The sequence below is a fragment of the Armigeres subalbatus genome, chromosome 2 (assembly GCF_024139115.2).
Source record: "Armigeres subalbatus isolate Guangzhou_Male chromosome 2, GZ_Asu_2, whole genome shotgun sequence".
In the NCBI taxonomy this organism is placed as follows: Eukaryota; Metazoa; Arthropoda; class Insecta; order Diptera; family Culicidae; genus Armigeres; species Armigeres subalbatus.
This window is the reverse complement of record NC_085140.1, coordinates 290,679,940-290,703,764: the sequence shown is the minus strand read 5'-3', so window position 1 is coordinate 290,703,764 and position 23,825 is coordinate 290,679,940. Positions and strand designations below refer to the sequence as shown.

The 23,825-nt window shown below is 40.0% G+C and overlaps 1 protein-coding gene across 6 annotated transcripts in view; it reads left to right on the top strand.

Moving 5' to 3' along the window:
• LOC134212395 (ATP-citrate synthase) overlaps positions 1-23,825 on the top strand; it is an 86,886-nt gene that overhangs the window by 29,369 nt on the left and 33,692 nt on the right. For 3 of the 6 annotated variants that reach the window (XM_062690190.1, XM_062690189.1, XM_062690185.1), the window contains exon 1: positions 12,240-12,450. The exons of 2 other annotated variants lie outside the window; for them this stretch is intronic. The gene's annotated coding sequence lies outside the window, so the exon portion shown is untranslated. Of the gene's footprint in view, positions 1-12,239; positions 12,473-23,825 lie in introns of those variants that run through there. One more of the 6 variants, XM_062690188.1, reaches the window with a different exon arrangement.

The following is a 23,825-nucleotide window of genomic DNA, read 5'->3' as shown; positions in this document are numbered from 1 at the left end:
AGCTAAACCATTTTTAGCGGTGAATAAGATTAGCTGCTGAAATCGAAATGTGGACGCCAGTTAGAAAAACCACTTCGAGATTTTAAGAAGTCCTTTTTTAAGTTTAAGACCCCCGGAAATAGCCATCGCTGTTTTTCATACAAAATGGTCATGATTATTACTTGTATGCATGTTTACTGAGAAAACATGTTTTAGTTGGAAATAATTATGAAGCCATCACTTTTATATGGGACTCCATACAAGTAGTGCCTTCTCAGTAAACATGCATACAAACAACAATCAATTATTGAAAATTTAGGCGCCTAAGTGGAGGTGAAGGAATTGGCCATTAGACTAACAGAATTTAAATAACATCGGTTTATGTATTCTTGACTGATGCACTACCGTTTGCAACCATAAGGGAAGTAGGGCGCTAGGAACCAATTGTCAAGTGTAATCGACAAAATTCTAACTCGTTCAATCGATCTAACAATCTCGATTTTTTTTGTAATTTGTAATTTGAAAAAAAAATCAAAACTAAAATAATCCCCTTATCTTTTGCTGAAAAATCCTTAAATTAAACAATTTAAAAGGTCAAAATCGGCTACCATCACTGTGGGTCGAATTTTTTTCCGGACAGGTTTCTTACCGTGATATCATATTCGGTAAAAATAGGATGAATGAACTTTGATATCAAGATATTCTTTATCATGTCATAAAGCTTGTAATCTGAACAGGCTATTTCAATCCACAGTAAATTTATTACGATAATTATTGAAATTCAGAGTTTTATCTTCACTTGTGTAGTCGATTTAGGCTATGACTTTTTTTTACTAATTTTAATTGCTAATGAGCATTCCTCGAGCAGCACACATGTTGTACATAGATCACAATAGCTTATGTGTGACCCGATTTAGTCACAATTAGGTTGCTGTAACCAGTTTCATTAGGCTTGTGCTCGGCCCTCCGACGAGACAGGAGATTTGCGCAGGCCCAAATAGGCCGCCTGAAAAACCAATAATTACGAAGAAGATAAGAGATAATTCGACTCGATATAATCAGCAAAGACCTAGGCGACGAATAAAGGATCACGATTGGAAGCTTAGAACATGGAACTGCAAGTCGCTAGTTTCGCAGGTTACGACAGGATGATCTACGATGAATTACATTGCTGAACAGGACAGAAAGTGTGGAAAAGCGGGCAGCGAGCGACTACCTTCTACCAAAGCTGTGGCACCACCAACGAGCTATGGGAACCGGCTTCATAGTGCTGGGTAAGATGCGCCATCGTGTGATTGGGTGGCAGCCAATCAACGCAAGGATGTGCAAGCTGAGGATTAAAGGCCGTTTCTTCAACTATAGCATCATCCCACACGAAGGGAGACCCGACGACGAGAAAGAAGCGTTCTACGCACAGCTGGAGCAGACATACGATGGATGCCCACTGCGGGACGTCAAAATCGTCATCGGTGACAAGAACGCACAGGTAGGAAGGGAGGAAATGTATAGACCGGTCATCGGATCTGATAGCATGTACTGCGTATCGATTGACAACGGCCAACGATGCATAAACTTCACAGTCTCCCGTGGAATGGTAGTCCGAAGCACATTCTTTCCCCGCAAAAATATTTACAAGGCCACATGGAAATCACATAACCAGGAAACAGAAAACCAAATCGACCACGTTCTAATCGACGGTAAATTCTTCTCCGACATCACGAACGTCCGCAGTTACCACTACCTCGTTGCAGTATGCCTGCGCTCAAAACTCTCGACGGTGTGTCGAAGTCGGACGCCGCGGCTTAACATTTGGCGGCTACAAGACTAGCCCAAGAATACGCGTAGCAGCTGGAAGACAAAACTCGATTTTCCGGAGGAAAAAGCGCCAGCAGGAAGATCGAGACCATGAAGAGACGGAGCAACTGTACCGCGCTAATAACGCACGAAAGTTCTATGAGAAGTTGAACCGTTCACGTAAGGGCCACGTGCCACAGCCTGATATGTGTAAGGACATAAACGGGAACCTTCTTACGAACGAGCGTGAGGTGATCCAAAGGTGGCGGCAGCACTACGAAGAACACCTGAATGGCGATGTGGCAGACGAAGATGGCGGTATGGTGATGGACCTGGAAGAACGCGCGCAGGACATCATTTTACCGGAAATCCTGGAGGAGATTGGCCAGCGGAAGAATAACAAAGTCCCTGGGGTTGACCAACTACCTTGAGAGCTATTTAAACACGGTGCCGAGGCACTGGCTAGAGCGCTGCGCTGCGTCATTACCAAGATTTGGGAGGAGGAAGTTTTGCCGCAGGAGTGGATGAAAGGTGTCGTGTGTCCCATCTACAAAAAGGGCGATAAGCTGGATTGTAGCAACTACCGCGCATTCACATTGCTGAACGTCGCGTCGCCTACAAGGTATTCTCCCAAATTTTATACCGTCGACTAGCAACAATTGCAAGGGAGTTCGTGGGGCAGTTCCAGGGGGTTTTATGGCCTAACGCTCCACCACGGATCAGGTGTTAGCCATTCGCCAAGTACTGCAGAAATGCCTTGAATACAACGTGACCACACATAATCTATTCATCGACTTCAAAGCCGCATATGATACAATCGATCGGGACCAGCCAGCAGGGGCATTCTCAAGTCCCTTCGAAACCCTCAGAGGGTTACGGCAAGGTGATGGTCTTTCGTGTCTGCTATTCAACATTGCTTTGGAAGGGGTAATACGAAGAGCAGGAATTAACACGAGTGGTACAATTTTCAATAAGTCCGTCCAGCTATTTGGCTTTGCCGACGACATAGATATTATGGCACGTAACTTTGAGAAGATGGAGGAAGCCTACATCACAGAGGAATAGGGAAGCCAAGCGGATCGAACTAGTCATCAACACGTCGAAGACGAAGTACATGATAGGAAGAGGTTCAAGAGAAGACAATGTGAGCCACCCACCGCGAGTTTGCATCGGTGGTGACGAAATCGAGGTGGTTGAAGAATTTGTGTACTTGGGCTCACTGGTGACTGCCGAAAATGATACCAGCAGAGAAATTTGGAGACGCATAGTGGCTGGAAATCGTACATACTTTGGACTCCGCAAGACGCTTCGATCGAATAGAGTTCGCCGCCTTACCAAACTGACAATCTACTAAACGCTCATTAGACCGGTAGTTCTCTACGGACACGAGACCTGGACGATGCTCGTGGAGGACCAACGCGCACTTGGAGTTTTTGAAAGGAAAGTGCTGCGTACCATCTATGGTGGGGTGCAGTTGGCGGACGGTACGTGGAGGAGGCGAATGAACCACGAGTTGCATGAGCGGCTGGGAGAACCATCCATCGTTCACACCGCGAAAATTGAACGACTGTGGTGGACCGGGTACGTAGCCAGAATGTCGGACAGTAACCCGGTGAAAATGGTTCTCGACAACGATTCGACGGGCACAAGAAGGCGAGGTGCGCAGTGGGCAAGGTGGATCGATCAGGTGGAAGATGACTTGCGGACCCTCCGTAGACTGCGTGGTTGGCGACGTATAGCCATAGACCGAGCCGAATGGAGAAGGCTTTTATATACCGCACAGGCCACTTCGGCCTTAGTCTGAATAAATAATAATAATAATAAGCATATCAGAGTAAGGTATCAATAACAGAATTAGGTATTATTGAGCTAATTTCTCCATATGAAACTCGAACATGGGGCACAATGCAGGTCTTTTCCAAACATCTCATATTATTTAGTTCACTTTTGGTGAAGTTAACTGAATAAAATTCCTGAGAAATGCCTGTCTGGCAAGTACCAGAGCGAGATTTCTTTTTCATCTTAATTTAAAGTGGCCAGACTTCCCGCATTATGCGGGACAGTCCTGGATTCAGCTTTACTTGTCCCGCATTGCTAGGTGTCCCGGAAAACGTCCCGCATTCCATGATGAATCTGTGGAGCCTGAAGAATCTATGGAGTCTGCAGAAAATGGGATGTCTAGAAAATCTGTAACAGATCCGAATAATCAAAAGAAAAAGGAGAACTGCGGCAGACCACTTATAATAAACTTAACCTAACAGGAACGATCAACGGTACGAAAAAATGGGGCATCCGTTGAAGCAACACGTCCGAATAAACATCAAAACAAAATAGGTTGAAAACTTGTTTAGTTGGTGGCTAATTGAACGAATGGGCTCGTGCAGAGCATAATCTGTGCTTAGGCTGTGAACTTTTCCACCGATTCGTTTAACTTTTAGTTTAAATTTGACAGTTCGATGGTTATTTTCCCACCGTGGTTAAAATTTTACCCCGAAGCCGACCCATTTGAGTTTTGACAGATTGATAGTTATTTGGAACAAAACGGATTTGGCGCCAATTTTCTCGCGAACAAAGTTTAACTATCGAACTGTCAAATCTAACCATGCTCAGGAGCAGGGTTATTTTTAACCACAGAGAAATAACCATCGAACTGTCAAATTTTAACTAAAAGTTAAACGAATCGGTGGAATGGTTCACAGCCTTAGTAAAATCGTACAGTTTTAGCTAAGTTAGCAGAGTAGGACAGTCGATATGTCCTGTAAGTACCTTCCCTGCAAAAGCGGCTTGAGCCGCTCACCTCAAACAGTTCTATTTGCAAAAGGCGGCAACGTTTCACGTACGCTAGAACAGTCATTGAGTTGTGACCTGAGGAATCGAAGTGCATATCTCTTGAACTGTTTTCAATGGTTTCTATTCAAGCGATCCAACTAGGATAGAATGGGCTCCGTATGACATCTTTCGTCTCCAAAATAGGCCGAAGAAATTTTGAACATGAAGACCAATTATTGATTGGCTTCGGAGATGATGTAAGTCCGCTGTTCAGGATAACACCGAGACCTTGCAGATGCTGCACTAGGATAAGACTATGTCCGGAAAGGATATTGTCGAAGATGATCAGCATGCTCTAACGGTGGTTCGAAATGATGTTAAATTTTGCTACACTTGAGCACAACAAATTACGTGAACACCAATCAGCGAAGGTACGCATCATATTTTAAAGCTCCATGCAGTCCGTGTCGCATTGTCATATTTTGTAATTTGCCATGTCATCTGTGCAAAATAAGCCGCAATTGTCAGGTAGCAACAGCGAGTCATCATTTATAAAAATCGTTAAAATCAGTGGATCAAAATTACAGCCCTGCGGAAATCCTGAGTTATTAAATAGAATATTTCCGACTCCGAATAGCCTATCTTAACTCGAAACAAGCTGTTTGCCAGGTAGGATCGGAACCAAAGCATAGAACTTGATGAAACCCCTAACTTCTCCAGTTTAGCGAGAAGAATTCCATGGTCCACTGTACCGAATTCCACCTTCAGAGCCATTGTATTTTTTATTTTATTTTATTTGATTTCATCTGACAAAAAATGTCTCAATAAAATAGGGATGGGGAAAAGCCTATTTGAGATAGCGATGTGCTGTACTGAAAGAGGCATAAAAACCCCATATCTTTTAACAAACATTACAAAAGCTGGTTCGACATATACATAACAGATTAAAACTACAAATACAATATAAAAATAAGAATGGTCTTAGTGTTAAAATAAATGCATCTTTAGATTCATCGTCCAGTACTGATTCCGTTGCGTAACATACGCACCAGCCGTAGTCGGAAGGCGTTGGGCGTGGAGTTGAAGTCGAAGGCACTGTACCCAAGTAACAATGATAGCTGAACAGTGAGAGCAATGGCTGAACAATGGTTGGTTAATGGTGTTAATAGCTGAATAAGATGATAGCTGATTATCAAGTTGAACAGTAGCTTGTTGAGTATATAGCGTGTCTCTTGTTCAGCTTATCATCGTATGCTGAATATGATACTCAATAGAAGATTATCCATCTACTCTACCACTTTCTATCCAGCTTATCTGTAATATTCAATGGTGAGCACAATGAATCTTTTATTCAACTGTTGAATGTAATAACAAAAAGTTTTTGCGGATCATAATAAAACCCAGAAATGAATCGAAAATCTCATAAAAAATTCAAAAGAAATGGTACTTATTACCGAAATCTGAAAAAAAGACTTGAGAAATGTGAGAAAGTTTTGAAGAGCATGTTTTCAGAAAATAATGAAACCGATGTTGTCCTCCCTGATCACTCAACGATCGATTGCAAATATGCTGAGGAAAATACATTATCGAAAGGTAATCTTTTGGAGGTTTGGTACATGATAAAATATCACTTGGCTATTTTTATTTGATTTATTAAAAGACATCAACGATTTTCCCGATGACGAACAAATACCGGGGGAATCATCATCGGCAGGTCCCAGAGACGTGGAGAAAGATGAAGACCGTTGTAGCGAAGGAGATGGTATTAGTGATTCACTATCTTATGAAGGGCGGAAGAGGAAATCGATCGTCTAGTTATAAGTTTTTTCCCATTTTCTACCGTTTCGACTACGGCAAAACTGTCAAACGTATCTACAAATAAATAAAGAATACTTTTATCCACGCCTTGAAGATATTTTATTTATATTTACCTGGATTTTTCTTCATTTCATTGGATTTTGCCGGAGATCCACTATAGTTGAAAATCTGGGCGAGCACTGAACTGTAAACAACAGCTCTGATATTTTTGACAGCTAATCCATGTGTTCTTACAAGCACTCACATCGCTTATTCAGCTTCAATACAACCTTTGTTCAATACCTCCCAACCTTTATTCAGACATGACGGTATGTATATAGTTATAAGTTATTAAACCCGTACCATTCCAGGTGGAGCAGATGCTAAGGTAAGTGACTATCAATCAATGTACTCAAGTTCGATTCCCAATTATAATTATTAATTCGTATCTTTCAATTTCAGGCAATATGAACAGTGTATATACAGATATCCTTCCTAAATCTAGATCTAGAGTCACATGATAATCGGGACAATTTTTTTTTCGTGATGCTACATAAGTGATGATTAATTGCTGATTTGAACATGATTAAGCGACTCTAAAGCTTCACCTGGTCATATTTTTTGTTCTATAAATAGAATCATAAACGATGCACATTTGCTGGATTATTGCTGTTTAATTGCTACATAAAGGTATACGAAGCGCTCTCACATTCCTGCAAACTAAAAATAAGCGCTTCTACAGCCTTAATTCAGCGCCCTGAAGAACTTTGAATCGACTTATGGATGAATAAAATCACCAAAATTAGATGTTTAAGACCTGAAAAAACGATTATAGTTCTTTTACGCAGCTTTTGTTCAAATGAAGACTGATTTGTAAAAGCTAGAGAAGCGCTTAATCAGCATCAAATTGTTACCTGGGAATGACATGTACCGAACAGGATCGTGCAGTCCATAATTTGCAACACGTGGTGGAAGGTAAAGGATGTTTCTGGTTCGTAGTGGTCGTTCTGGTGCATACATTTGAAGAGCAGCAAGCATTTCAGGAGAATAGATTTCACCTTACAAGTATTTTCGCGACAAACACAGCTTGAGCTATCAATCTTCTACGCTCCAGAGTGTCTAATCCTAGTAGCTGACATCGGTGTTCATAGGGCGGTAGGTTAACAGCGTCGTTCCAAGGAAGATGACGTAGGGCGTAGCGAACAAATTTCTTTTGCACGGCTTCCAGTCTAGATATCCAAACTCTCTGATACGGGCACCAAATAACTGATCCAAATTCGATAATCGATCGAACTAGTGAGCAATACAGTGCTTTCAGGCAAAAAGGGTCCCGAAATTCGGCGATCTTAAAGATGAATCCCAATTGTCTATTAGCTCTAGTAACAACATCCGAATAATGCGTTTTGAATGTAAGAGCTGAATCTAGCATAATACCAAGATCCCGTGCTGTATCAACACGCTGCAGTGTTAAATCGTTAATTGTGTAATCGAAATGAATTGGGTTTTGCTTTCGGTGGTAACTAATCAAGTTGCATTTTTGGAAACTCAGCGTAAGGAAGTTTCTACTGCACCATTCGCTGAAATCGTTGATGAACTGCTGTAGCTGCAGGCAATCGGCATGGTGTCGGATAACAGCAAATATCTTGACATCGTCGGCATAGAATACCCTGCATCCAGAAGGAAGGACGAATCCAACATCGTTCAAGAAAATTGAGAACAACAACGGCCCTAAATTGCTACCCTGTGGTACTCCTGAACAGCATGTGAAATGTTCGGATTGTGTCGATCCAATGTTTACACAAAGTTTGCGGTTTTTCAGATACGAGCCGAACCAATGTACTAAATCTGGAGAGACGCCTAGCTTTATCAGTTTCGCAAGCAATATATCGTGATCAACTCGATCGAAAGCAGCTTTCATATCTGTATAAACTGTATCCACTTGGGCTCCTAGCTCCATATTACGCAGGCACAACGATACAAATGGAACGAGATTAGTTGAGATCGACCTTTTAGGGTAGAATCCATGCTGATCAGGTGATATATACGGTGATATATATGATCAGGCCATATACGCAGCATCAATCTGCCACCCCGATTACATGATACAGGGTCTCTGCAAATTATCCGTAGGGTAACGGTACCAATAGTGGAGGTATTAGTAGATCCACGAAAGAAAATATTTTTTAAAAATTTAAAATTATGGGAAATTTACTGCTTTATTATCTTAGTCAATAGATAAACTAATAAATTTACTAACAAAAATGAGATAGATGTCATTTAACATCAACAATTACCAAATATTGCTTGCACCACTATGGGTACACTGTTCCTTTAGTGGCGGTAAAAATTACTGTTGGTTACTATAGTGGTGCTATCCATTGGTTTCTTATGAGACTCGCCACTATTGATACAGTTGCACCACTATAGGTGCAAGGGAGTCAATTTTGTTAAGGAAAAACATTGTTTTCAATAGTTTTTCAAGCGAAATATTAACGTAAGTTGCATTTAACAGGATATTTAAAGCACGACGCATGAACTGAAACCATCGTAAAGTCTATAAATATGATAAACCTCAATAAAACCCCACTACCTCCACTATTGGTGCTACCTCCACTAAGGGTACGGTTACCCTATAACAAAATAGGTTCACAATTATATCTCGCGCTTAGTTTCATAGGGGCGTAACTGTATTGATCGATTTCTCTTCGTCGATGTTTTCTTTTTATTATTGTACCGAATTGCGCTAGTTTGTCGATGATTTAATGGTTTGGTGTGATAAAGGATGATTTTATCGTGCACCAGAATCAAAAATCACGGTTGTAGCTTTTGAAACAAATGAGTTATTAACAAAATATAAAATCGATTAAGAGAAATCGATCAATACAGTTACGCCCCTATGAAACTAAGCGCGAGATATTTTTGAACAAATTAAAAACCAGCATGCATTGCATCTTTTTGTTATATCTTTTTATTACATGAACCAAGCTTCATTTGTTCATTTCAGAATTTTATTCATGGTCCTCAAAGCTTAAGAGTTGTGCATGATATTTTACTGCGGGGTACTGAGGGGTACCAAACTGTATTGTTCGTTAAATGTTGCGTAAAATATGCTTTTACAGAACTTCTAAAAACTAAATTCTGGAAGGAGCTATTATTACATAATCAAGCCTATTGTGTAGTTCGGTTCAAGAGCTTTGTAACGATATATAAATATGTTTCTTTTGAGACGAAAATATGGCAACGTTACCCGTTTTCCTAAAAAAAAACAAAAAAATGTAATTTCTAGGAGGGGCCAGTTTGAACGCCCTCCACCCCTTCCTAAAAAAATTAGAAAATCAAAACCGTTCTGATTATAAAAATATATGTTATAAGCTGCGCATTCATCGCATTCTACATGTCCAAATCGAAAATTACCCTTTTGGTAGTTTTGGGCATTTCTTTATATGGGGATTTCCTATTGTGGACTGGTACAAATCAAAGTAATTGAGAAATTTCAATTTTAATCTCATTCAGTGATTTATCATCACTGCGGAGATTTTTGAAGGCGACTTTGAACAATCGTTCAGTTATGCTGTCGTACGTGAAAAATTTATGCCGCTTCTCAGTTAAATACTGGAGAAGACGTTTGCGATCATCAAAGGATCCCGGCAGTCACTATTTCTGGCTTGTTTCTTTGAAGGAAGTGGAGAAATTAGATACTTCCCTTTCCTCTTGTTTTTGTTAATGCTCATTGCTGACGTGATATTTTAAGAGGTTTTTTTACAGAACGGTGTCCTTGCAGGATTACCACTGCTTGTCGGAATTTAACTTCCGCAAACGGGTCCAAAGTAAAATGAAGGCACGGGTCCACAAAGATCGTAATGGAAGCAGGTACTAATAGCGCTGATAAGCACTATGGAAATTAAAATAGCTTCGGGTAGTATTAAAAACATCCTTTAGCAAAGAGAAAAGAAAACCTCACAGCACAAGAGAACGATGGGGTCTCTTTAGACTATGACTAATCTACAATAACAAGATATTGTTATTGTAGATGGTAAACATTGACTTCTTCCGTTGTTTCCAACTGCATGTGCAATCAAAACCGCACGACAACACATCTCACAGGCTTATTATGGGGTACATAGTCAGTTTGCGGAAGAATGTCTACTTACCAAAGGTGTACCAAAGGCTAAGTACACATCACATCCTCGTGACATATTGGTTTTGTTCTTAGCTCATATTATACCAGCGTCCTATTGATAGGACAGCTCTTCCTTGTGAACGCTTAGCGAGCTTTGGTTTCCTAAAACCTTAACCAATTGCAATATCATCTGAGCACAGGATATTATCTTTGCTTATGCAAAGATATTATCCCTAATCAAAGAGCACTCTGGAAAGATATTATCATTTGAGCATTCAATGATGATCCAGATAGCCAGCGTGTTTCGGGGTTTGTTCACGTTGCGAGGGCGTTGCTACAACAAAAACAGTGAAAAAATGTTTCTCCATGGCGAACATTGCACGTTGTTTACTGAGCAGATAGACAACTAAGATCGATATCCCTGGATATCATCAGTATCTTTGCTCAGAAGATCGAATGATGGGATAAAATGCAATGCCTGCCTTAAATACATTAACCACTTTTTCATATAGTAATTCTTAACCGATTTTCTCGCAACAAGTTGCATTCGACGGGGGACAAACCCTAGTTGATCATGAAATCATGAAATCACGATCGGTCATTGCGTTCAAATGTTATGAAGAAAATGGTGTGTCGCAGCATATAAGCTTGGTTGGTTGATTCGCTATACAGCGTTTGCAAGAGTTGTAATGTAGGCAATTTTTTATTGTGTGTATCATACTAAGGCGAAACCAAACGATTGCATCGAGAAAGGCATCGCCACCGCTAGGTGGATTAATCTGGGTTTTTAATAATCCTACAGGAATTCTTAAAGCTTTCTTCGTTATATTAGACCTTGACTATATAACCTAAGGATTATTTTGAACGTATAAGACATTGAAGATTTGAACTTCACCAAAATGGTTATGATTGCCGTCGTAAAAAAACAGCTGACCGTCGTAGAAATAACAGCTGATGTTCCAAATTGCATCAGCTGTTCACCCGCATCGCACATGCGACGCGGCCGATATCAATATCAAGTCTCAACCCAGCTAGCGTCATGCAGCACCCTCATATTGGTCACAAGTGCACGTTGTTAGACGTTTGTTTCTACTTCACTTACACCTTGAGTCAACCTTTCGATTGAGAAAATTGCACATAAAAAATCTCGAGAACTACCTTATCGCAATCACCATAGACAAATGTTAGCCTTCTTCTCGTAGGATGTTTTGCGGCTGGAATAATTCGCACCACCTCTGCTGATACATTTCTGAGGTCACTTTCTAGATCGCACCACATCGCATCGGTTACATGCACGACGGGGACACGTTTTTAAAACCTGACTGTTTACTGACACATTATTATTATGGTCAGTTGAGTGTGCGGGTATGATCTACCGATGAGGTCGCGCCAATTCAAAGAAAGATAATGCAAAAGAAATTCGTCTATTCCGGATTACGTGTTCACTTGGCGGCGTAATCTTGTTGACCGCTGCCGTTTGCGTTGTCGGGTCTATGCGTCTTCGCTGGTGGTGCTTTCATTCGATGATTGGCTTACCTCCACTATCTACGCGAATATTTCCACGCATCACCACATACAAACAATGAGGATGGGCCACGAAACGAAGAAATGGATTGCAAAAACAGACAGAAAAACTGAACGTCCGACCGGTCGGTCATTGAAGGTGCTTGTAAACGGTTTACGCAAGCCACCAGCACGCTGCCTGCTTACTCTGATGTTCGACACGTTTAAGTCAGCCAGCCGCCGCCCGTCATCGTCGTTGGGCTCAGTAAGTCACTCAGTCAGTCAGTTACCAGGGAACCGCGCGAGAGTTCGGATCGTAATTCCAGCTCCAGCTGAGCGTTTGCTTCGGAAGTCATTGATTGGTTTCATTGGTTCTTTGACCGGTTTTCGTGGTGTTGCAATTCGGTGTTCGGCTAGCATCAACATTGTCTGGGGACCAGCCAGAGTTGCGGAAGACCATCGTGCAAAGTGGAATTACTGTGGCCTAGGTGAGACACGAGTAGTGGTCAGGTTTGTTGGCTTGCATAAAGTGCTATTACCGAATAGAGTCTCTTTGTGCACTAGCATCGTAGCCTCGTTATTGGCGTTCCGTAATCTGTCGGTGTCGTGTTGTCTCTGGTCGTTACAAGTGAAAGTGGCACGTGGATAGTTTTCGTCTGAAATCTTCAGTTTGGTTCAGGAAAAGAAGTGCGATTCGCGGTGTGTGATATCGACCGTTGAGCTCCGTTTCGTTCGTGGCATTTGTTTGGTCAGATGGCGGGGAACTTGATTTTTTGATTACTCAACGTTTTTGTCTATTTTTCTCAACTCAGTGGTGTTATCTTTGTGCATGTTTTACGAAAAAGTTTCTAGTTTCGGTAAAGATAAACAGAATGAATAATCTTTCGAAGGTTTAAGGAATCATTATAGATAAGTAAACCCTCAGGTATCATAGAAATGTTGCTACATAAATTCTTAGCCTAAATCATTTCGATTCGCTAATCGAAGTTTTAAGGCTCTGAGCTCGTGAAAGGGTGAGAGAGAATTGGCAATTTAAAAACGACGAGTTTGTTTGGCCCGATCAGAAATCTGTTCTGGTGTAATTTCTTCTATTTCATTGTTTAGTTCAACATAATATACAATTTGAAGCAATAGGAGGCAATGGAAAATTATAAACTAAGATGAATTTTTTTTTTGCACCATGGGGTATGGCAGGATGTCTATCTAGTCGGGATAAGCGGGAAATAATGATCTGAGCATGTTTGGATTTATAAGCAGACCCTTACTGTAGAGTAAAATAAACAGTTTCTAAATTTATTTTTAAATAAGTTTTGTTAAAAAAACAACTCTAAGGGATCTCTTCTCCTTCATTGGCATTACATTAACCTCACTGGGACATTGCTTCCTCGCAGCTTAGTGTTCATTAAACACTTCCACAGTTCCTAACTGCGAGGTTTCTAAGCCAAGTTACCATTTTTGCATGAGGCTAACACGATGATACTTTTATGCCCAGGAAAGTCGAGACAATTTCCAAACCGAAAATTACCTAGACCGGCACCGGGAATCGAACCCAGCCACCCTCAGCATAGTCTTGCTTTGTAGCCATGCATTCTACCGCACGGCTAAGGAGGGGCCCTAAGGGATATGTCGCAGTGATAAGTTTTATGTAATGCCTGCCAAAAAAGGATCCATTTTATAGTTTTGCTTGTTAAAGTAAATATCACTACTGTTAATTGATGAAGTAATTTGGAGAAAGTGATGCCAGATGATTCCCGGAGATTTTATTTCATCTTAAACTTCCTACATCTCCGTCTACTTTTTGAATTAAAAAAATGGATTTTTTTTTGTGAAATATTTGTTTGTCAGTAATGGAATGGGATAGTGCAGTTCCATTTGGTTTCGCTGCTTGATTGTGGCTTTAAGGATACGTGTTTCGACCTCGAAGGTGGGACCGTTATCAGTGTCTTGTACTCGTGATTCGAGCCAAATATTATGCAATTAGAACGTTCTTTTACTGTTGAGGTCGAGATACGTGTGTGTAGGGTTGCGGCTTGGTGGAGCAGTGCTGACTCGTCTAGTGACAAAAGACGTCAGTGTCAGTTTAGCCTTTTTCACTTGTCGTAGGGCAGGTTAGTGCGGTTCTATTTAATGCCCTGGAACTGGGTAGATTAGTGCTGACTCGTATTGTGACGGGCAAAAGCATTCTGTATTTGAACTTGAAGCTGCTGTTGCATATCCAGCTATAGCATGGGCCTTCTTTGCTATGGCTGTGCGTAATGCATTCTCATTTGACACTGATCATGATTTTTTTTATATGACATTCAACGAATTGCTCCATTGTTGCCCCTTCGTTGGCGTTTCAGTACAAATTTAAATGAACAATCGCTCATTTTGAGCGATTAATTGTTTATCTTCACGATGGTTTTTCGGTTCCAATCGGTTCAAAAACATTCCAGGAAGTACAAAACTACTAAAGAATGTCATGACTTTTGAAATCATGAAGTTTGATACGCCGCATGTTGCGGTTTGCCTATTTCCCGAAATTGACCCTTGAACCGATTCATGGTTAATCAGTTTACTGGTTCCAATCGGTTCAAATACGGTCCAGGAAATACAAAACTATTATCCAGTTTTCCGCGAACGGTAACGGCCGCCAGCTTGCCTGCGGGTTAGTCTCTGATTAGGCTTTTTTGGAGGTCAACTGTACCCACTGCTTCGAGCATTCTGACCAATGTGGCATATAAGAAGGTGCTCATTAAGTGAATTCAAGCCTTCTTATATACCACATTGATCAAAATGCTCGAACGGTGGGTGCAGTTGACCTCCACAAACGTCAAATCAGAGACTAACCCGCAGGCAAACTGGCGGCCATTACCGCTCGCTGGATAAAACTGGATAGAATGCCATAACTTTTGAAATCATGAAGTATGTCCGGATTCCGGAATACAGGCCATATTTCGGACCGATCAAATTCCTGATCAAATTTGGTATAGTTTATGCGTCGTTTCTCTTCAGAATATCTAAAATAATCATTTCCGAAGTATGCGTTCTGGCATATGGCCAAAAGCTAACACCCATTTTAAATCCGGAAATATCCGGTATCAAGTGGATAGTCCTAAAAATCCATAGAGCCCCTGAAATTTGATTAAATTCCGCTCCTTTTGGTAAAAGTTGCGAAAAAAATGTCGAAAGACAAAAAAGTTACAGCCAAAAAGATTTTTATTTTCGTTTTCAAAAGTAGGGTTGGTAACGGAAGGGTTAAAATCTCCCGCAATTGTATACGCCGAAATTTCATACAGTGTTACAAAAATGTTACAGTTACAGTGACACAAAAATGAATATTTACCCTGAAATTTGATTATATACGTTAAAATCGTTTCGTAAAAAATCCGCCGTTTTTGATAATCACTGAAGGGTGAAGGGTAGGGTGGCTCAAATTAGTATGGGAAAAACTTTGTTCAAATTTTTTGATGGGCCGCCCTCTTATTCGGTTCTATTTGATGCCCTGATGCTCTGGACAAAATTTCAGCCAAATCGGTCAACGTTTAGGCGATGCTAAACTCGTTGGAATATCTGGAAATGGAATATGGAAAAATGTATGCAGAAACATCCAAAAACAGTAAATTGCAGCTGGACTACACAACTTACGATGAAGAACTATGATACTCATTCAGATCTTGGAGAATTTAATACAGAATGTTATGCAGAAAACCGCGAGAAGATTCGAGTTTGCCCGGCTGAGTTATTAGCATTTCTCTGCAGTGGGGTTTGAGCAAATTTCGTTTCTTTTACCTTTGAAAAGAAATAAATTCACCCCTACAACACTCCAGTAAAATGCTAATATCTTTGCGTAATAAACTCTAATCTTCTCGCGGTTTTCAGCATAACATTCTATACTTTATTTTACAAGAACTGAATGAGTATCATGGTTCTTGATCGTAAATTGTGCCGTCCAACTGCAAATCACTGTTTTTGGATGTTTCTGCATACATTTTTCCATATAAACTTCCAACGAGTTTAGCACTGCCCAAACGTTGACCGATTTGGCTGAAATTTTGTCCAGAGCATCAGGGCATTAAATAGAACCGAATAAGAGGGCGGCCCATCAAAAAATTTGAAAAAGTGTTTTTTGAGCCACCCTAGTGAAGGGGTTTCCGAAAGAATTCCTGGGGAATTTATAGAGACATTCCTTACTTACTTTGAACATTAATCCATTCACTTTTCTCGATAGTTGGCCCAATAATTAATATGCGTGAAACTTTCCCAAAATATGAAAATGATCTATAACATTGGATAAATGTAGCAATCCAATCATACAATTTAGAATGTATTTTACATTTGAGGGGGTCAAACGAAAAGGGGTTTAAGTGACAAAAACCTAGTTTTGAGAGAAATGGGTTCAAAGTTTTTCAATGTTTTCGTTGTTTCATATAATTTTTATGAAGGTTCAAAGCAAACTAATTTCCTGTGATTTTTTTTACATTTATTGTAAACGACGTACAAACTACATCAACATATTCCCGCGAAGCTCTAAAACTCAATATTTTTTACAGTTGTCAACTCAAATTTGACAATGTCACTGGCACTAAAAAACCCAGATTAATCCACCTAGCGTTGGTGGTGCCTTTCTCGCATTTAGTTAAGACACCAACCTTATATGGGGTTTATATGGTCCGATGTACCATTTTCTTAATAACTTTGAAGCGCAATGACCGATCGTTATAAAATTCAATAGTGATCAACAAGGCTTTGACCCCTGTCGAATGAAACTTGTTGCGAGAAAATCGGTTAAGGATTACTATACGAAAAGTTGTCTTATGTTTTTTATAGCTTTTGTGCACACACATACACACGGACAGACAGACATTTGTTCAGTTCGTCGAGCTGAGTCGATTGGTATATAATACTATGGGTCTCAGAGGCTTCTATAAAAAGTTCGTTTTCGGAGTGAAATGATAGCCTTTCGGTACAACTTAGTTGTACGAGAAAGGCAAAAACATTTTGCCATCTCCTGCAAACAATACCAAGCAAGTTCCAGAGAAATCTAAAGGAATCGGTTAGGGATAGTCTCGTATTTTTTTTTTTGAGAATTCTTTTGAAAAAATTCTAAAATGTATTAAAAAATTAAAACAAACGCTAAGGATTTTTCAAAGGAATTTCTGATGAAATTTCCGAATGAATCAATAAAGGAGTGTCCATAGGAATTATTAGCGTAATATTCTTTAAGGAATTGCTGAAGGAAAACGTGAAAGGATCTTAAAAAAAATTAATGGAATTTGAAAGAGTTTTGCAAAAAAAACAAATCTCGAGAAAATTGCGAATTGTTTTTCCAAAGGCATTTTTAACGGAATTTCAAAAGTTTTCCTCAAAGAATTCCTCAAAGGAACTCCAAAATATTTTTTGAAAGAATTTCCGAAGGCTGGACGGAATTTCTGAAAGAGTTTCTTTTGGAATATCCAAAGGAATTTCCGAAAAAGCTACTAGAGGAATTTGCATATAAATACATTGAACAATTTTCTCTAGGAATTCCAAAAATAGTTTCGAAAGAATTTCTGAAGGAGTTTATTTAAATCTCTTAAGGAATAGTCGGAACAATTACTTAAGCCGCTTTCAAAAATTTTCCTAGAGAAATTTTCAAATGAATTCCTAAAAAATCCTAAGCAATTTCAATTCTTAATTCAAAAGAATGTCCGAAGCATTTTCCGAAAGTATTTTTAGTAGAAACATGAATACTAGAACCGATATGTGTAAGGACATAAACGGGAACCTTCTTACGAACGAGCGTGAGGTGATCCAAAGGTGGCGGCAGCACTACGAAGAGCACCTGAATGGCGATATGCCAGACAACGGTGGCGGCATGGTAATGAACCTAGGAGCACGCGCGCAGGACATGCGACTTCCGGCTCCGAATCTCCAGGAAATCCAGGAGGAGATCGGCCGGCTGAAAAACAACAAAGCCCCTGGAGTTGACCAACTACCAGGAGAGCTGTTTAAACACGGTGGTGAAGCACTGGCTAGAGCGCTGCACTGGGTGATTACCAAGGTTTGGGAGGATGAGGTTCTGCCGCAGGAGTGGATGGAAGGTGTCGTGTGTCCCATCTACAAAAGGGCGATAAGCTGGATTGTAGCAACTACCGCGCAATCACATTGCTGAACGCCGCCTACAAGGTACTCTCCCAAATTTTATGCCGTCGACTAACACCAATTGCAAGAGAGTTCGTTGGGCAGTACCAGGCGGGATTTATGGGTGAACGCTCTACCACAGACCAGGTGTTCGCCATACGTCAGGTATTGCAGAAATGCCGCGAATACAACGTGCCCACACATCATCTATTTATCGACTTCAAAGCCGCATATGATACAATCGATCGGGACCAGCTATGTCAGCTAATGCACGAAAACGGATTTCCGGATAAACTGATACGGTTGATCAAGGCGACGATGGATCGGGTGATGTGCGTAGTTCGAGTTTCAGGGGCATTCTCGAGTCCCTTCGAAACCCGTAGAGGGTTACGGCAAGGTGATGGTCTTTCGTGTCTGCTATTCAACATCTCTTTGGAGGAGTAATACGAAGGGCAGGGATTGACACGAGTGGTACGATCTTCACGAAGTCCGTCCAGTTATTTGGCTTCGCCGACGACATTGATATCATGGCACGTAACTTTGAGAGGATGGAGGAAGCCTACATCAGACTGAAAAGCGAAGCTAAAAGGATTGGACTAGTCATCAACACGTCGAAGACGAAGTACATGATAGGAAGAGGCTCAAGAGAGGTCAATGGGAGCCACCCACCACGAGTTTCTATCGGTGGTGACGAAATCGAGGTGGTTGAAGAATTCGTGTACTTGGGCTCACTGGTGACCGCCGATAACGATACCAGCAGAGAAATTCGGAGACGCATAGTGGCTGGAAATCGTACGTACTTTGGACTCCGCAAGACGCTCCGATCGAATAGAGTTCGCCGCCGTACCAAACTGACTATCTACAAAACGCTTATAAGACCGGTAGTTCTCTACGGACACGAGACCTGGACGATGCTCGTGGAGGACCAACGCGCACTGGGAGTTTTCGAAAGGAAAGTGTTGCGTACCATCTATGGTGGGGTGCAGATGGCGGACGGTACGTGGAGGAGGCGAATGAACCACGAGTTGCATCAGCTGTTGGGAGAACCATCCATCGTTCACACCGCAAAAATCGGAAGACTGCGGTGGGCCGGGCACGTAGCCAGAATGTCGGACAGTAATCCGGTGAAAATGGTTCTCGACAACGATCCGACGGGAACAAGAAGGCGAGGTGCACAGCGGGCAAGGTGGATCGATCAGGTGGAGGACGACTTGCGGACCCTCCGCAGACTGCGTGGTTGGCGAAGTGCAGCCTTAAACCGAGCTGAATGGAGAAGTCTTTTATGTGCAGCACAGGCCACTCCGACCTTAGTCTGATGATAAATAAATAAATGAATACTAGAACCCTAGTGGCGCTGTAACCATTCAAATTATGTTGCCAAAATATGCTTCGAAAAGCTTAACTTGGCCGTTTGTTGTGTTTAGTGCATGTTTGGTTTCATCACCAGCATCGATTTGAACCTTAAAGTAAGGTACACCGGGGCAAGTTGAAACGGTTTTTTCAAAGTTGAAATTCGAAGTGCTGTAAAAAAATCACCCTTTGATATATTTTGAATCCGTTTGCGGTGTTTGCTAGTTCGAGCCAAATATTATACATAAAAAATAAGCAACCTTGACAAACTTCTTTTTAAATATTTTTTATATTTAAATTATTTTTTAATATGCATCGTTTCAACTTGCCCCGCGAATCGGGGCAAGTTGAAACACTGCGTTATATTTAGACGTAAGCTAATTTTGCCGTATTAATAACAAAATGTATGTACTCAGTAGACTCAAGAAGCACGAGTTTGTAAAGGCGACTATAATACTGGCAGGATTCGCATAAGAGTCCCATGTAAGTTTTTGATGATTTTGATTTTCTTTCAGTAATTAGCTTAAAATTGTCTCTTGTTTAAGAAAAACTGATAAAATAGTAGGCTTGGTTCTAGAAATTTGAAAACAAATCCCACTTTTGTTGTCTCATCTTGATATTTACTCTCATAAAAATCAGATTCCAGCTTTTGATAGGTACTCTTTTACACAAAAAATAAACTTAAGTATGGTCCATTTAATTGTGGGTCAATTAACACGTATAAATACGGGTAAAGAATATTATGTCAATTCTTGGAAAGATACCTTTTTTTCAATTTATTAGATTTTTTTGTATTTCAAGTTTGATAAATTCAACGGCAAATTTCTCAAGTCGGCGAAAATGACGAATGACGTATGCGAATAAGGGCAGTGTACAACAAAGTCACAAGCGTATTTTCAGAGACCAAATTCTGGAGAACGCACTACGCTGAAAATTTATCAAATTGATTTCCTCCTACTGGTGACCACTCGGATTATTATTCAGGATGCTTCATTATTTGGTTCACTTGTATATTGCGCAGTTGATTAATTCGGCTGTGGGTTCTTCATAAATGCACATTAATTAACCAGCCATCATATCTCTTATAAACTCTTCGATTAGAGAAATAGGCAACTGGGGAAGTAAAAGGTGGAGTTAACGAAATGTACTGAAATGTACTCTATGTTTTATTTTTCTGAGAGTCAGTGCTCAGTAGTTTAAGAATCTCAAAACTGCAGTTTAAACATGACCCTTTTTCATTCTAGTGGAGATTGTAGGAGGCTTGCATTCATGACGGTATGGGCGGAAATTTATGAAATTTACGTTCAGAAGTTTGCATGTTTTATAAATTTATGTTTTTTGAATGTATGTATTTACGGACCATGTCGAATTTTGAAAAAAAAATACTTTTAATTGCGAGGGTGACGTTTTGAATCGTTGTTTCAACTTGCCCCGCACCACGCATTTCTATTTAAATATCAAACAACCAAAATACAAAAATTTAAACGGGTCTTTCATCGATTTTTCATAATCATTATGCTTATTCAACATTGAATGATTACCTACCTACCTACCTACCTACCTACCGTGAAAATTTGATGAAAAAACTCTTCCAAACATCGTTTTGAGACCTGTTTCATTGGCGCGTCAAATAGTTGGTTTGGATTTTGCAAAGGGCGAAAAATAAACAATGGCATGGATTGGTTTTGAAAGTTGCAATCTTTCGGGAATGGCAGTCAGAAGGAGCGTTTAGGCGAGTAGTTTGTTGAAAAATTATAACAGCATTCGGTCGTTTCCTATCTGAATTACAGCTTCCGTTTCAACTTACCCCGCATTTCAACTTGCCCCGGTGTACCTTAAACCTGTATTGGCTGCTAGCTAGGTTCAAGCAAACTAGATATTGGTAACGCGAACAGGGTCGATATTAGCAACTTATACTTTTTCATCTGCTGTATTTTCGAACGAATTTCTATAGGAATTTTCAAAGGGACTTAGGAACTCTGGGAGGAGTTTCAAAGGAAGTTTAAAAGGAATTCATAAAGGAATCCCCAAATGATTATCTGAAGAAATTTGCAAGAGGTTCTGATAGAATTCCCTAACAAAAAATTACTGAATCCACATCCAAAGGAATTCCTAAAGAAATTTACGAAAGAATTCTTAAACAAATTTTCGGAGATACTCCTAAAGGAACTCTCGAAGAAATTTCAAAAGAATTTCAGGAGAAATCTGCAAAGTATTGTACGAAGGTATTTCTGAAGGATTTTTTCAAGAAATTTTTGAAGGAGATTTCTGAAGGAGTTTTCCATAAAATTCGTAAAAGAATTGCCAAAGGAATCTCTGTTGAAATTCCACTTTTGAACACTTCCTTGAGGTGTTTTCTAAAGTGTTTGTAAAGGAATTACACCCGATTCTGTTTTTACACGGATTTTTTTTACACGGCCGAGTAAAAAATCCAATACTAAATTTTTGCAAAGTTGCTCCATTTTGCATGATTTGTCGAGAAATCATACAACTTTTTTTACACGGGTTTTCAAATTTTGAACTAAAAACTTTTTTATACGGTACGCATTCCCCGTGTAATAGGATGAACAAACAGCCGAATGAAATCTTGGAGGAAGTTCCGAAGAAATTTCTGAGGAAAATGCCGAAGCAATTTTAAGATGTCCCTCTATGAAGGAATTTCTGTATAAATTTCCGGAGGAATTTTCGAAGGAAAACCGAAAGTCTGATGGAATTCCTGAAGGAATTTTTGATGGAATTGCTGGAACAATTTGTTACAATAAAATTATTTTACAAACATGCAAAATAAACAATTAACACATTTAACAAATTAAAATAACTGACGGTCTCTCTGTGCCCTGAGAGAAGCGTCCAATGTGTTTTTGCCCATTGCGAGATATGACGAGGTTTCAATAAGGATGTTGGTCCATCAGTCAAATCCCGCAAATGTGTTCTCTTTGCGTTTTGCATTTTGTCTACAACAGCCAAGTAGTTGTATTCATAGCTCTATTTGGTGTAGGATTCAGATCCTATTTGGGCACCTTCAATTAATTTGTGCCATGTGGCACCAGTAATATAAAGTCTGTGTCTGGGAATCTCTCTACTTATAATTTTAATTGCCTATCTTCAGGCCCAAACACAGAACATGCAGGAACGGAACATACACAATTCCAATCAGACATTTGTCACTTACAGGTAAGATTAAGGGTCTGTTCTCATTTGGAGAATTGAACTTAAAAGTGAGAGTTCGCAAATTAAAAAAACACCCGGTCATAAGAATGGCTGGTGCTACCAAGCAATTCCAATGAGACATCGATGGAAAATGATTCGATATCTGTCAAAAGTAATCTTGATCTGCGAGCAGGGTTATTTGATAGGCTAGGTGTACCAGTTGTGGCTATAGCACCAGTTGTCGCACTAGTGCTTTATATGCGAAATGGCCAATCAAATCACCGCAAACCAAGTTCAAATCGATAAAGCATATTCATATGATACGATAACACCTTTGATTTCCTCCCAAACAAGCAAAGCATAATTGTAAAAATTGATTTTGCTTAATTTTTGACGTCCTTTGCACCAGTTGTGGGACTAGTGGTCCCTATTTAGCCAGTCCCATAAGAAAACAATGGGATTTGCCAAAAAAGGAACCAAAATTAAGAATAGTGCCACAACTGGTGCATGCGTTCCTATTATGGATTAATCAATTTTGAGGATAATAACAAATTTTATTGTGGTTTTCACAGCTGTACTAAGGAGCAGAAAGTAAAATCTTTCGCTTGATATATAAAGTCCACCCACATGCCTTTTACTTATTTTTTTAAAATAGTTGTGTTTATGTATGGCGACAATTGGTACACCCACCCTAATTATGGAAAAGTCACTTTTAAGTTTAATTATCCAATTGAGACAGAACCTAAATAAACCGTAACACAAGCTTCAACCAACGGGAATGAAATTTTTGTGGATGGTCTAGAAGCATCCACAAAAATTTCGTCAATTTGATTGGAGGAAAGGTGTTTAGGAGGACGATTACTTCTTAATCTAACTTAAATTACGCAATCTCAAACAAATACTCCATACAACGATGGAAGTTCGAGCATAATGCTACGTTTAGACAAGGCAAGTGCATTGAGCAAGTCGCTTGAATCGAGCGCGAATCGAACGTGTAAACACCTTAATTCAATTCACTTGAACAAAAAGAAAGTTGAACATGTTCAACTTTTGGCAAGTCAATTGAATTCAACTGAGTTGTTCAATTCACTTGCCCTGTCAAAACGTAGCATAATGCTACGTTTAGACAAGGCAAGTGAATTGAGCAAGTCGCTTGAATCGAACGCGAACTGAACGTGTAAACACCTTAATTCAATTCACTTGAACGAAAAGAAAGTTGAACATGTTCAACTTTTGGCAAGTCAATTGAATTCAACTGAGT